The sequence below is a fragment of the Pinus tabuliformis genome, chromosome 4_1 (genome assembly GCF_031772625.1).
Source record: "Pinus tabuliformis cultivar Carrire ecotype Pingquan chromosome 4_1, CPIR1, whole genome shotgun sequence".
Classification (NCBI taxonomy): domain Eukaryota; kingdom Viridiplantae; phylum Streptophyta; class Pinopsida; order Pinales; family Pinaceae; genus Pinus; species Pinus tabuliformis.
The window spans coordinates 309,993,489-310,007,762 of record NC_142303.1 but is presented as its reverse complement, the minus strand read 5'-3'; the positions used below and the strand labels follow the sequence as shown (position 1 = coordinate 310,007,762).

Genomic DNA, 14,274 nt, shown 5'->3' with positions numbered 1-14,274 from the left:
AGAGATTTAAGGTTCAATCCCCTGGAAGTAACGTGGTCTACAGAAATGAGAATAGGTTGTAGGCCTAGGTGATAGGCCCCATAGGCATAGTGGTAGGATAGAAATCGATAAATTATTTAGAAAAAGATAAAATGATCCCCAATGTAGGTCATAGGCCCCATAGGTATAGTGGTAGTGATTGAAATCAACAAATCATTTGAAAAAAATAAAATGAGCCTCAATGTACGTTAGATGCCCCATAGGTATAGTGGTAGTGACCAAAATCAGTCAGATGCCCCATAGGTATAGTGGTAGTGACCAAAATCAATAAAGCATTAAAAATCGTTAAAATGAGCCCCAATGTTGGATGGAAGAATGATTTTCCCACTAGTGGGATGCTATCGGTAGAATTGTCCCAAGTTCAAGTCCAAATGTTAAATGGCATAGTTGTCATGACCAAAATCGATAAATTAATTAAAAAATATAAAATGAGCCCCAATGTAGGTCATAGGTCCCATAGGTATAGTGGTAGCGACAAAAATGGATAAATTATTAAAAATAAATAAAATGAGCCCTAATGTAGGTCCTACGCCCCCATAGGTATAGCCTCAGCGACCAAAATCGATAAATCATTTGAAAAAATAAAATAAGCCCATGAGTGGGATGTTATCACTAGAATTGTGCCAAGCTCGAGCCCTATTGTTCGATGCAAGAATGATCTGCCCACGAGTGGGATGTTATCACCAAAATTGTCCCAAATTGGGTTGAGCTTGGATGCTTTCTAAGTTAATTTAATTCCCTCAAAGTTGGCTTCCATCCTCAACCCTTCCCCATGAAATTTAAGCTTGTGACATGTTGGCGACAAAACGGCACACAAATAGATTCATCTTAATCATGAATATATTTTGTGACAATAGATATCAAATCTTGGGATATACAAACCTTTTTTCAAGTTTTGCATTTTAAAAAGTTTCTATCTCAATAGATTTGATTCTTCTAGACTCTCATCAAATCTATAATTAAGATGAATCTATACCAATTTATAAATAATATATAAAAGAATATAAAAAATATAACATATTTACTCTTTCAAATACATAACATGCTTTGTCCTCTATAAAGCTATCCAATGTTGAAACAGATATAAAATCTCAATTTTTAAGAAGTATTCAATATTATAGAATATTGGATTTAATTTATATGATTTTTTAAAATTAATTTTAAATTAAACAATTTTGAATCGTAATTTAAAATTTACTCAAAGTAACTTTTAGTATATTTGTAATATATTTTTAGTTTATATAATAGAAATTTAAATTACCTTAAAAAAAAAGAACATCATAGATTCGATTTCATTAATAGCATTCCAAAAATAAAAACAAAATCCTTACTTTATTTGAGAGACAAATTCACAATGGTGCCTTTTACGCGTTTCCTTTAGTAGTATAGATGCGTAATTTGAGATATAACGAGAGAGATTCTTATTGTATAGATGCGTAATTTTGTGATATAACGGGAGACAATCTTCCTGTGATATATTTTTAAACTCCATAACTATCAACAAAAGACAAAAAGGTAAGAGACATAACTTTTAAGGATGAAATAATTAATGTCGAAAATATAAATTAAAAATTATATAACAAATTTTATATAATTTTGTATTTTTTATTCGTAATTTTATTAAACATAACAACACAATATTTAATTAACCACGGCTTCTTAGAACTATTATCTTTATTTGTATAAATTTAAAAATCATTTGTATAAATTTCCATAAATTTCAAATTTTTTGGATTAATTCAAACATCACATAAATGAGACATCTCTCTAAAGATAGAAATAAGCCTTTATACCCAGATTTGCCTCATTTATCTAACAAATATATACGCCTTTGTAGCCATGTTTGCCTAAACTCAGATAAGGCAAAAAAGTCTTGTGTGTGGAAATAATATGGCAACCTAATTTTGATAAATCGGGAGATGCACTTGCCAATAATTACAGAACCTAATCCATTAAATTTGCCTCAGCGAAGAGTATCGAGTATATTTACCACTTTACACTGTACACGATGGGAGGTATTTATTCCTGCGTCTGTGGAAATTCAATGGCACTTCAATGTCAGGGAATCGACCGAATAATATAAAGAAGAATGAGTTCCTTGTCTGGAATCCATCGTAGGTCGGATCGCCAGCTCAGACCTATAATGATATAATAAAGCCTTAACGCTACGTACGAACAGCTAGCAGATCTGTCCAGATTTGTCCCTCGTTACTGTTACCTGCTAAAAATCTGATTGACTACGATGAGGAGCCCAATGACGAAGGCTTGATCGATTCCAGGCTGCACCACAAGACTTAGAACGTCCTCCCCTAACATGATCTCCGGCTTCGCTACTTTTCGTTTTGCCTGCGCCATTGAATCAGTGAATGCATAACTGTGTGATATGGATTTCACTAACCCTATGAGAAGGAACGTTATGGAATAAATCAAATTATGGTTTTTTGAAGAAGAGCAAACCTGAGCGATAATCTGCCAAGAAGAACCGAATACTGTGAACGAGGAGCTTGGATTGCAGAGGGATCCCTCGATTTCATAATCGCAAAGCTTTGTATTCTGTCTCTTTGTAGGGTTTGACACTACTTTTTCCATCTTTAGATCTTTGAAGTCGCGATAGTGCAAGCAGAACCGTACGTGGAAAAAAGAGTAGGGATGACGAATGTGGAGGAACGGTACCAGATTGCCATGATTCCAAAATAGCAGCCGAGCACAATTTAATTAGAGTTCTTTGACAAAATTAGGATGCATTTTTAAGTAAAATGTTGGCGAAATGTACAGGCATTTTATAAGTGAAACTCCATCTACTGGAAAGCTTAGTTGCATATCATGGTCGTGTATTTAATTTAAGCTTTAGTGTATCTTTTAGTTTTAGGTTTTAATATTGTACCTAATTTTGTTGTAACGTATGAAATTATAATTTTACATTATGGAATATGTATAATTTTAATGTTTCAAGAGATTTTTATAATACTAAAATTATTTGTATATTGAAAAGGGAAGAATTATGATTTATAAAAAATTATTATCAAAATTTTAAAAAACCAAAATCTAGAAGTAATTATAATTTTCAAAATAATTATATAACATCTTATAATTAATTATAAATGAATATTTCTATATTAATCTCCAAATCTTATGAAGATAAAGTAACTGTTATCAACCTGTACACAATAAATCAAACATTTTGAATCAAGAAATGGAAACAACCTAATACTAAAAAACACAATGATAAATCAAACATTTTGAATCAAGGAATGGAAACAACCTAATCCTAAAAAAACAATGATAAATGTATATATAAAAAAAATGCATTTTGCACGACAATACGTCAGGTTTTTTCCTTGGATGGCAACATGCTATCATTGCCCAGGGCAAGATTGCATTGTTCTACAACTCAAAGATCACTTTTCCCGGCAATCATGCCTAATGTTCATTTTCCTTCACCTGTCAATATGAAATCCTCATTTTTAGGTGGCAACAGTTAAGGAGACAGAGAGACAACGTTTCACCACTCTAAAAATTCTAAATAAACATCTTGCTAAAAATGTGTATCACTATCCATATGAAAACTAATTGATACGAAAAGCATTAAACAGGAATCATTATTAAACATCTGTAAGCATCAGAACTGCACCGTATCTATATATATGATGTCGGAGTGGCGAATCATTATTAAACATCTGTCAAGCAATAGAACTGCACTTTAGCCATACATGACCTTGGAAATGTTATGACTTTATGAGAAAGATCATCAATAGAAAAAACATTTCTCAAAAAGCTAAAAACCATATGGATATCTCAATGGTTAAATTGGAGGATAATTACATATTTATTTATTTTTCAAAATATACAACGTTATTAATAAAGCATCATATCAATATATTGTATATAGTTTTGATTTTTAAAATTTTTAAAAGTTATATTTACTAGCATTTGCACCAGATGTTGCAAAAGAAATGCCGTAAGGCATAAATGTAAATGGTCATTGAAAATAAGAATCAATAAAGAAAATTGCATGCAAAAGTGGATGATAAAGCATAGATTGGACACTTGCATCTATATTCCATGAGTTAAATGTGATATTCATTTGCAATTATGCTTTCTATACATGGCCGCAACATTCACAGAAGACCAAATTATTCATGCCAACCATGTGATTCCATTGTGGGTGGGAGAAGGGCTGCTGGCACGAAAATATCGCCATCAACTTAGCTACAACCCATTCGCAGTGGGAGGAGTTTATCTCAACCTTTTGGCAGATCATTGTTTGATTGAACCCGTTGTGAGAAGCATTGACGGGTGCAGTGTTCTTCAGGATACACAACTTCCTGCGCGAATTGGGAATCGGTGTTGCCGAGGCCGAAGAAACTTTCTTTTGCCATGTGGGTCAGGATTTGAGCACGTTGAATGAAAATGAATGTTCCAGATGCAGTCAGATTTTGTTCAGTAATAACAAACTGTGTTCGGTCCCTGAGTCAACGAGAGTTCCGAAACTATGTTCATTGTTAATATATGGTAACAAATGTCTAACAAAAATTCCAAAAAGGGTTATTGGGAGAATGGTCTCTCTTAAGGTTCTGGATTTGAGTGGGACGTCAGTGCAGTCATTACCAGAAAGTGTGGGGTGTTCGAAACAGCTAAGATGCCTCTTTTTATTAGGTATGCCCATCAACTTTCTACCTGCATCTCTTACAAATCTTGGAAACTTGGAGATCCTTGATCTAAGCCGCTCTAGAATCACGGAATTACCGTCTACCCTTCATAATTTGAAATCTTTAAGCCATCTAGCCATGGATAAATGTGGTCATTTGCAGTATCTACCTTGCAGCATCTCAAGGCTCACCTCTTTGTAGGGTTTGACAATGTATGGATGCACCAATCTATGGGAAAATGGTGAGCCCAAGAAATGGAAAAAAGTGGCCAGCATTAGCGTCTGGCCAACTTAAAGCAACTCACCAGGGTCCATTTAACAAACAATCGGGGCGTTATTAGGGAAGGCACATTAGGGAATATGATTGAAATGAACACCCTCGTGTTAGAGCTCACAAAGGTGAGATCTCTGCCGAGTGACATGAATAAATACTTCTGCAAGAAACACTATCAAATATGTGTGGGGCCCCAAAGTGGGTACTCCAACCTTCGTAGGCCATCCCAAATACTTGCATCTTCCTCCAAATGGTACATTCCCCCAGCAATTGAGCAAACAAGTAAACCAAGGGACCGACCTTTTCCAACCTATATTTGAAAGAACAAGCATCTTCCTTAAGAAGGCAATTGAGCAAACAAGTAAACCAAGGGACTGACCTTTTCCAGCCTATATTTAAAAGAACATGCATCTTCCTTGAGAAGTAAACCAGTCAACTTATTATGGAATTAGTTTCATTGGAGTGATCCACCTATTGATATATCTCCATTTGAATATGTTCCCTTGCACACATCTTCATGTTATTGGTTCAAGGCACCCACACATGGAGGGTATCTATTCAGATGATATACTAACTATTGAACCCTTTTTTTTGGAATCGGCCAATATGGCTGAAGCATCATTGCATCAATTGAAGGTACACAAGGATCTAACATTTTCAGGTTCTAATACTACTACATAACTTATACTTGGTTAGAAAGGTGTAGAAATATTCTACATGTGATGGCCTAGCGATAACAATATAGAGAGAAGATGACCTTCCTTTTACTCTCTTCCACCAACATGTACAATCTCCAAAGCAAACATTTAATCCAAGAATGCTAAGAACATTCTTAAAAAAACAAGGTAGATGCAATGGATGTTCATAATTTCCCTTTGTTGTTATGTTATCAGATAAAGTTTACAACATGGGGATGATCTTGCAACTCTAGCGGCCCCTGTTATATTGGTGGCAATATGTGTGAATGCTACCTACCCCCAGGAGAACTACAAATGATTCTGTCATGAAAAACTGAAAAGTATATACCTAGGATGAAGCTAACAATAGTAAGCATATCTGATCATGATGCATAAAATGCATAAGAAAAAAATCCCCCATATGTAGAACATAATAAAAAGTACAAAAGAATAGATGACAATGCCCAAAAGAAATCTGTGATACATTGCATGGAATGCCATCTGAAAAGCCGTACTATATTTTTCGTTACTTTTCCAATGTCATTTCATTTTTGCTGCAATAATTTCCATGCACTCATTTTGGAAGAAAATCATGAAGCTAAAGTTAATGGTAAGCCTAAAGTGCCCTGTCAAAAGGAGCTGAAGCCTTTATTTCAAAGGCAAACAACGTTTACCAAAAAAATTATATTTTAAACATGTGCTATGAATAACTAATAATTCTCGCATTATGCATGGAGAATATCAGAAAGCAATTGTACTGCTAGTTCCTACTAATGCCTTTGCAAGGGGGCTTAAGATATCATTACTATAAATTAACTCTATATGACTCTCCAGTTCCAGATAAATGCTCATTTGCTCAATTTGAAGCACCAACAACAAAAACATTCTGTTGCATCTTCAAAAGTACTTACAAAAATAAACCACGCTATGCACAACATGCCTGTTTTGAATTGAAGTCAAGATAGCATATTGACCACTCTGAGAGTCTGAAATGTACTTTTCCTTTTCATTATTCTCCTTTTGCTGCTTGCTAAGAGTGGTGATCTTGAAGTGTTATGAAAATGATTGACCAGGGCACAGAGGCATCCATTTAAGATAATTCGTGAAAGCAGGTCCCTATCAAAGTGATAGATATAAAATATAGACATCTTAGATTTCACACTGTGAAGTAGTCTCTTTCTGAATTGAAGACACTCTAATTATTCTCCAAATGCACCAAGGCTATTGATAAAACAGAGACCCCACCTCTAAAATAGAGTTTCATCCTCAGACAGATGGGAAAAACTTGGTCAGGTTGAAAGGGAGAGCATAAAACTCTTCACTTCTAGGATCGGTTTTGAATGAACGGAACTTATCCCACCAATGATGGCCTCTGTCTTTCCTTGTTGAACTCTCCCCCATATGTAGAGTGTTATCCAAAAACAATGCTACGCTGCCAGCAACTAAAGGTGGTGACGAGAAAATCACATTGATAATGTCATTGAACTGTTAAAAAAGCCATTCAAAAATGCTTAAAGTTAAAAACATTGAAATTTGAAGAATGAAGGGAATGTTGCCACAACGAACTGCTAGCCAAAAAATTTCAATTTAGTCCCTGAAAGAAGTTGTAAGAACCCTACCCATCGTCCATGAGTGTGGACTGGACCATGACCAGAAGAAACTGTAAATTCATTGAAGTACTGTGGTACTGATAATCCCAAAAATAGAGAGAAGCCCAAGATGAACTTCGTCCTGAAACTATTTAGATTGCAAAATTGAAGGAAACTGAGACCCCCACGAGCTTCTCATCAAGAATACAAAAAATTTCAGACATGAGGCAAAACCCAAAGAATTGCTGTTCTACCCTACAATTTTAAAGCTGCATCGTACAAACTATCTGCCAATATAGGTACCCAATGAATTGTTGTTTTACCCTAATATGTTGAAATTGCATTGTACAAACTAAGTGTCTGCCAATATGAGTTAACCTTAAGGTTTTATGCATACGTCCATCATACATTATGGCAACAGCTAAGATACTACTAGTTGACTGACATTGCAGCTCAGCACATAGGATTTGTGTACACCGTATACATACCAACATAACCAAAGAGGAGACAGTACACGGCAGCGACAATGGGTGCTGGAATAGAAGCAAAGATTGCTCCAAATTTGCCTGGAACACATTAACATGAAATTAGCAATGCAAAATCCTAGACTAGGGAATAAACCCCAAAATGAGAACAATATCCCAACTTGAGTTGATTATCACCAAGAACATAGAAGAATATCATAAATCCTACTGATATCTGGAGCACCCTGTGACTCCCAACTCATGTCAACCCCAAAAGACCAGCATTCTCACTGCAAATTCCCAAGATTAGACAAATTTCAGAGCTAGTATTGCCAGAAATGGGTCAAGTTGCAGCTAAAGTTGCCAGAAATGGGTCAAGTTGCTTGGTTCTTACACTGATACTGTGGACCCATTTCTAGTTCCAAACATCCCATCCAATAAAATTCCAATTCCCTGTAGAGAGGACCATTACATTCCATCAACGACAATGATACAATCTTCCAATTACCTGAAGCTGTAAGGGTGAAAGTAACGAATCCATTTCCTTACCTGCCAGCCTATACCATGACTGATGATAGATTGAGGGGGAGGTGTGGCACTTGCAAACCTTGAAACAGCATAGAATGCACTAGTAGACTGCAAATTTATGAAAGAAAAAAAAAATAGTAGTCAGTACCCAATTTTGTTTTTAAATAGAAACCCATAGATAGCTATCAGAAATGTCAACAGGATAAAGAAAATAAAAGAGAAGAAAGTATATTTGTTATATGGCAAGCAGGCAGACCTCAACAACAGACACAAATGCTACAGCCATCATTGCAAAAGACTGTCCTCCATCAAAGAATGCTCAGAACTTTCTTAAAAAACAAGGTAGATGCAATGGATGTTCAGAATTTCCCTTTGTTGTTATGTTATCAGATAAAGTTTACAACATGGGGATGATCTTGCAACTCTAGCGGCCCCTGTTATATTGGTGGCAACATGTGTGAATGCTACCTACCCCTAGGAGAACTACAAATGATTCTGTCATGAAAAACTGAAAAGTATATACCTAGGATGAAGCTAACAATAGTAAGCATATCTGATCATGATGCATAAAATGCATAAGAAAAAAATCCCCCATATGTAGAACATAATAAAAAGTACAAAAGAATAGATGACAATGCCCAAAATAAATCTGTGATACATTGCATGGAATGCCATTTGAAAAGCCGTACTATATTTTTCGTTACTTTTCCAATGTCATTTTATTTTTGCTGCAATAATTTCCATGCACTCATTTTGGAAGAAAATCATGAAGCTAAAGTTAATGGTAAGCCTAAAGTGCCCTGTCAACAGGAGCTGAAGCCTTTATTTCAAAGGCAAACAACGTTTACCAAAAAAATTATATTTTAAACATGTGCTATGAATAACTAATAATTCTCGCATTATGCATGGAGAATATCAGAAAGCAATTGTACTGCTAGTTCCTACTAATGCCTTTGCAAGGGGGCTTAGGATATCATTACTATAAAATGACTCTATATGACTCTCGAGTTCCAGATAAATGCTCATTGGCTCAATTTGAAGCACCAACAACAAAAACATTTTGTTGCATCTTCAAAAGTACTTACAAAAATAAACCACTCTATGCACAACATGCCTCTTTTGAGTTGGAGTCAAGATAGCATATTGACCACTCTGAGAGTTTGAAATGTACTTTTCCTTTTGATTATTCTCCTTTTGCTGCTTGCCAAGAGCGGTGATCTTGAAGTGCTCCGAAAATGATTGACCAGGGCACAGAGGCATCCATTTAAGATAATTCGTGAAAGCAGGTCCGTATCAAAGTGATAGATATAAAATATAGACATCTTAGATTTCACACTGTGAAGTAGTCTCTTTCTGAATTGAAGACACTCTAATTATTCTCCAAATGCACCAAGGCTATTGATAAAACAGAGACCCCACCTCTAAAATAGAGTTTGATCCTCATACAGATGGGAAAAGCTTGGTCAGGTTGAAAGGGAGAGCATAAAACTCTTCACTTCTAGGATCGGTTTTGAATGAACGAAACTTATCCCACCAATGATGGCCTTTGTCTTTCCTTGTTGAACTCTCCCCCATATGTAGAGTGTTATCCAAAAACAATGCTACGCTGCCAACAACTAAAGGTGGTGACGAGAAAATCACATTGATAATGTCATTGAACTGTTAAAAAAGCCATTCAAAAATACTTAAAGTTAAAAACATTGAAATTTGAAGAATGAAGGGAATGTTGCCACAACGAACTGCTAGCCAAAAAATTTCAATTTAGTCCCTGAAAGAAGTTGTAAGAACCCTACCCATCGTCCATGAGTGTGGACTGGACCATGACCAGAAGAAACTGTAAATTCATTGAAGTACTGTGGTACTGATAATCCCAAAAATAGAGAGAAGCCCAAGATGAACTTCGTCCTGAAACTATTTAGATTGCAAAATTGAAGGAAACTGAGACCCCCACGAGCTGCTCATCAAGAATACAAAAAATTTCAGACATGAGGCAAAACCCAAAGAATTGTTGTTCTACCCTACAATTTTAAAGCTGCATCGTACAAACTGTCTGCCAATATAGGTACCCAATGAATTGTTGTTTTACCCTAATATGTTGAAATTGCATTGTACAAACTAAGTGTCTGCCAATATGAGTTAACCTTAAGGTTTTATGCATACATCCATTATACATTATGGCAACAGCTAAGATACTACTAGTTGACTGACTTTGCAGCTCAGCACATAGGATTTGTGTACACCGTATACATACCAACATAACCAAAGAGGAGACAGTACACGGCAGCGACAATGGGTGCTGGAATAGAAGCAAAGATTGCTCCAAATTTGCCTGGAACACATTAACATGAAATTAGCAATGCAAAATCCTAGACTAGGGAATAAACCCCAAAATGAGAACAATATCCCAACTTGAGTTGATTATCACCAAGAACAGAGAAGAATATCATAAATCTTGTTGATATCTGGAGCACCTTGCGACTCCAAACTCATGTCAACCCCAAAAGACCAGCATTCTCACTGCAAATTCCCAAGATTAGACAAATTTCAGAGCTAGTATTGCCAGAAATGGGTCAAGTTGCCTGGTTATTACACTGATACTGTGGACCCATTTCCAGTTCCAAAAATCGCATCCAATAAAATTCCAATTCCCCGTAGAGAGGACCATTACATTCCATCAACGACAATGATACAATCTTCCAATTACCTGAAGCCATAAGGGTGAAAGCAACGAATCCATTTCCTTACCTGCCAGCCTATACCATGGCTGATGATAGATTGAGGGGGAGGTGTGGCACTTGCAAACCTTGAAACAACATAGAATGCACCAGTAGACTGCAAATTTATGAAAGAAAAAAAATAGTAGTCAATACCCAATTTTGTTTTTAAATAGAAACCCATAGATAACTATCAGAAATGTCAACGGGATAAAGAAAATAAAAGAGAAGAAAGTATATCTGATATATGGCAAGTAGGCAGACCTCAACAAGAGACACAAATGCTGCAGCCATCATTGCAAAAGACTGTCCTCCATCAAAGAATGCTCAGAACTTTCTTAAAAAACAAGGTAGATGCAATGGATGTTCAGAATTTCCCTTTGTTGTTATGTTATTAGATAAATTTTACAACATGGGGATGATCTTGCAGCTCTAGCAGCCCCTGTTATATTGGTGGCAACATGTGTGAATGCTACCTACCCCCAGGAGAACTACAAATGATTCTGTCATGAAAAACTGAAAAGTATATACCTAGGATGAAGCTAACAATAGTAAGCATATCTGATCATGATGCATAAAATGCATAAGAAAAAAATTCCCCATATGTAGAACATAATAAAAAGTACAAAAGAATAGATGACAATGCCCAAAAGAAATCTGTGATACATTGCATGGAATGCCATTTGAAAAGTCGTACTATATTTTTCGTTACTTTTCCAATGTCATTTCATTTTTGCTGCAATAATTTCCATGCACTCATTTTGGAAGAAAATCATGAAGCTAAAGTTAATGGTAAGCCTAAAGTGCCCTGTCAACAGGAGTTGAAGCCTTTATTTCAAAGGCAAACAACGTTTACCAAAAAAATTATATTTTAAACATGTGCTATGAATAACTAATAATTCTCGCATTATGCATGGAGAATATCAGAAAGCAATTGTACTGCTAGTTCCTACTAATGCCTTTGCAAGGGGGCTTAAGATATCATTACTATAAAATGACTCTATATGACTCTCGAGTTCCAGATAAATGCTCATTTGCTCAATTTGAAGCACCAACAACAAAAACATTCTGTTGCATCTTCAAAAGTACTTACAAAAATAAACCACTATATGCACAACATGCCTCTTTTGAATTGGAGTCAAGATAGCATATTGACCACTCTGAGAGTCTGAAATGTACTTTTCCTTTTCATTATTCTCCTTTTGCTGCTTGCCAAGAGCGGTGATCTTGAAGTGCTCTAAAAATGATTGACCAGGGCACAGAGGCATCCATTTAAGATAATTCGTGAAAGCAGTTCCCTATCAAAGTGATAGATATAAAATATAGACATCTTAGATTTCACACTGTGAAGTAGTCTCTTTCTGAATTGAAGACACTCTACTTATTCTCTAAATGCACCAAGGCTATTGATAAAACAGAGACGCCACCTCTAAAATAGAGTTTGATCCTCAGACAAATGGGAAAAACTTGGTCAGGTTGAAAGGGAGAGCATAAAACTCTTCACTTCTAGGATCGGTTTTGAATGAACGGAAATTATGCCACCAATGATGGCCTCTGTCTTTCCTTGTTGAACTCTCCCCCATATGTAGAGTGTTATCCAAAAACAATGCTATGCTGGTAGCAACTAAAGGTGGTGACGAGAAAATCACATTGATAATGTCATTGAACTGTTAAAAAAGCCATTCAAAAATGTTTAAAGTTAAAAACATTGAAATTTGAAGAATGAAGGGAATGTTGCCACAACGAACTGCTAGCCAAAAAATTTCAATTTAGTCCCTAAAAGAATTTGTAAGAACCCTACCCATCGTCCATGAGTGTGGACTGGACCATGACCCGAAGAAACTGTAAATTCATTGAAGTACTGTGGTACTGATAATCCTAAAAACAGAGAGAAGCCCAAGATGAACTTCGTCCTGAAACTATTTAGATTGCAAAATTGAAGGAAACTGAGACCCCGATGAGCTGCTCATCAAGAATACAAAAAATTTTAGACATGAGGCAAAACCCAAAGAATTGTTGTTCTACCCTACAATTTTAAAGCTATATCGTACAAACTGTCTGCCAATATAGGTACCCAATGAATTGTTGTTTTAACCTAATATGTTGAAATTGCATTGTACAAACTAAGTGTCTGCCAATATGAGTTAACCTTAAGGTTTTATGCATACATCCATTATACATTATGGAAATAATTCTTTTCAGAACTTACCATGATCCATTTGTGAAACAGTCCAACTCCGAACACTGCTTATTACTAATGTGATTAATATTAATAAAGATCGTACATAATATGCTATTGTGTTAAAAGTTTAAACCTTAAATATATATTAGACGATATAATTAGGAGTAAATCAGGACTATTCTAAGTCAAACATTTCTGAAACATTTTTTATTCACAATACATTTCCCAAAAACATTTTCTGTTTCATCTAGTTTATGCAATATATTTCATCCCGAGTATCTGTGTAAAAGCAGGTGTTAAGTTCCAACCAAACTATCTGTCTATAAATCACCTGCGATGCATAAAAGCACACAGTGCCTCCATTCAAAAGAAGACTCTGCAGATATCAAATCAAAATATCTGTTGCTTCAAGATAAATGAAAGTCCAACAAATGGACCTTGTTTAATAGAAATCGTCATCAAGCCCGTAATTATCCAAGCAATATGGGTGATAGTCAAGTTAGCTAGCATACTTGAGCAGGTCCTTCAGTTCCAAACCAGTTGTAATCACACTGTAATTTTGAGTACCCTGCAGCTTTCCATATTAACTAACAAAAATGCTGGACTAGGGCACTCAAGCTTAGGAATTCTATACCCATATAACTCAAATGCAATTATGGCATTCATTGAAACTTGAAGCATATGAATTCTATTCAAGCAAATAGAATTTTTTTTTAATACCAAGTGAGTGCAATAGAGATCAGCTTCTGAAATGGAATTTGTTTAAGCCAAGTGAACATAATAGAAATGGTGCTCAGTGTCCACTTACCCCCGGGAACCCAAGTTCATAGAGCCCAAGAGCAACAAGAGTTACTAGTGGAACTGTTGAAAGAGGACTCAGATACATGACACGCACCATGCCATCAAGACAACAAAATCAGGATCTACAGAATGTAAATCCTTAGTACATGTAGAAAATTTGAATGAAATTACTTGAGAAAATGCATAGAGATCAAACCAACCTTAAAACAACAGCCCACAGACCACTGAATCCCAGGATGATTTGCAGTGTTTCGACTTCTTGAACCAAGATTGGATCTACTTAAATTTGATCGACTTCTACTTTTGTTATCATATATATGAATACTTCTATCATAAAACTGAGTGTTTGCAAGAGGTT

General features: G+C 35.6%; 1 pseudogene; it reads right to left on the bottom strand.

Annotated features, from left to right (window-relative positions):
* Positions 1 to 9,635: 9,635 nt before the first annotated feature.
* LOC149175522 (nucleobase-ascorbate transporter 6-like) lies at positions 9,636 to 14,013 on the bottom strand (annotated as a pseudogene).
* Between the last annotated feature and the right edge of the window lie 261 nt (positions 14,014 to 14,274).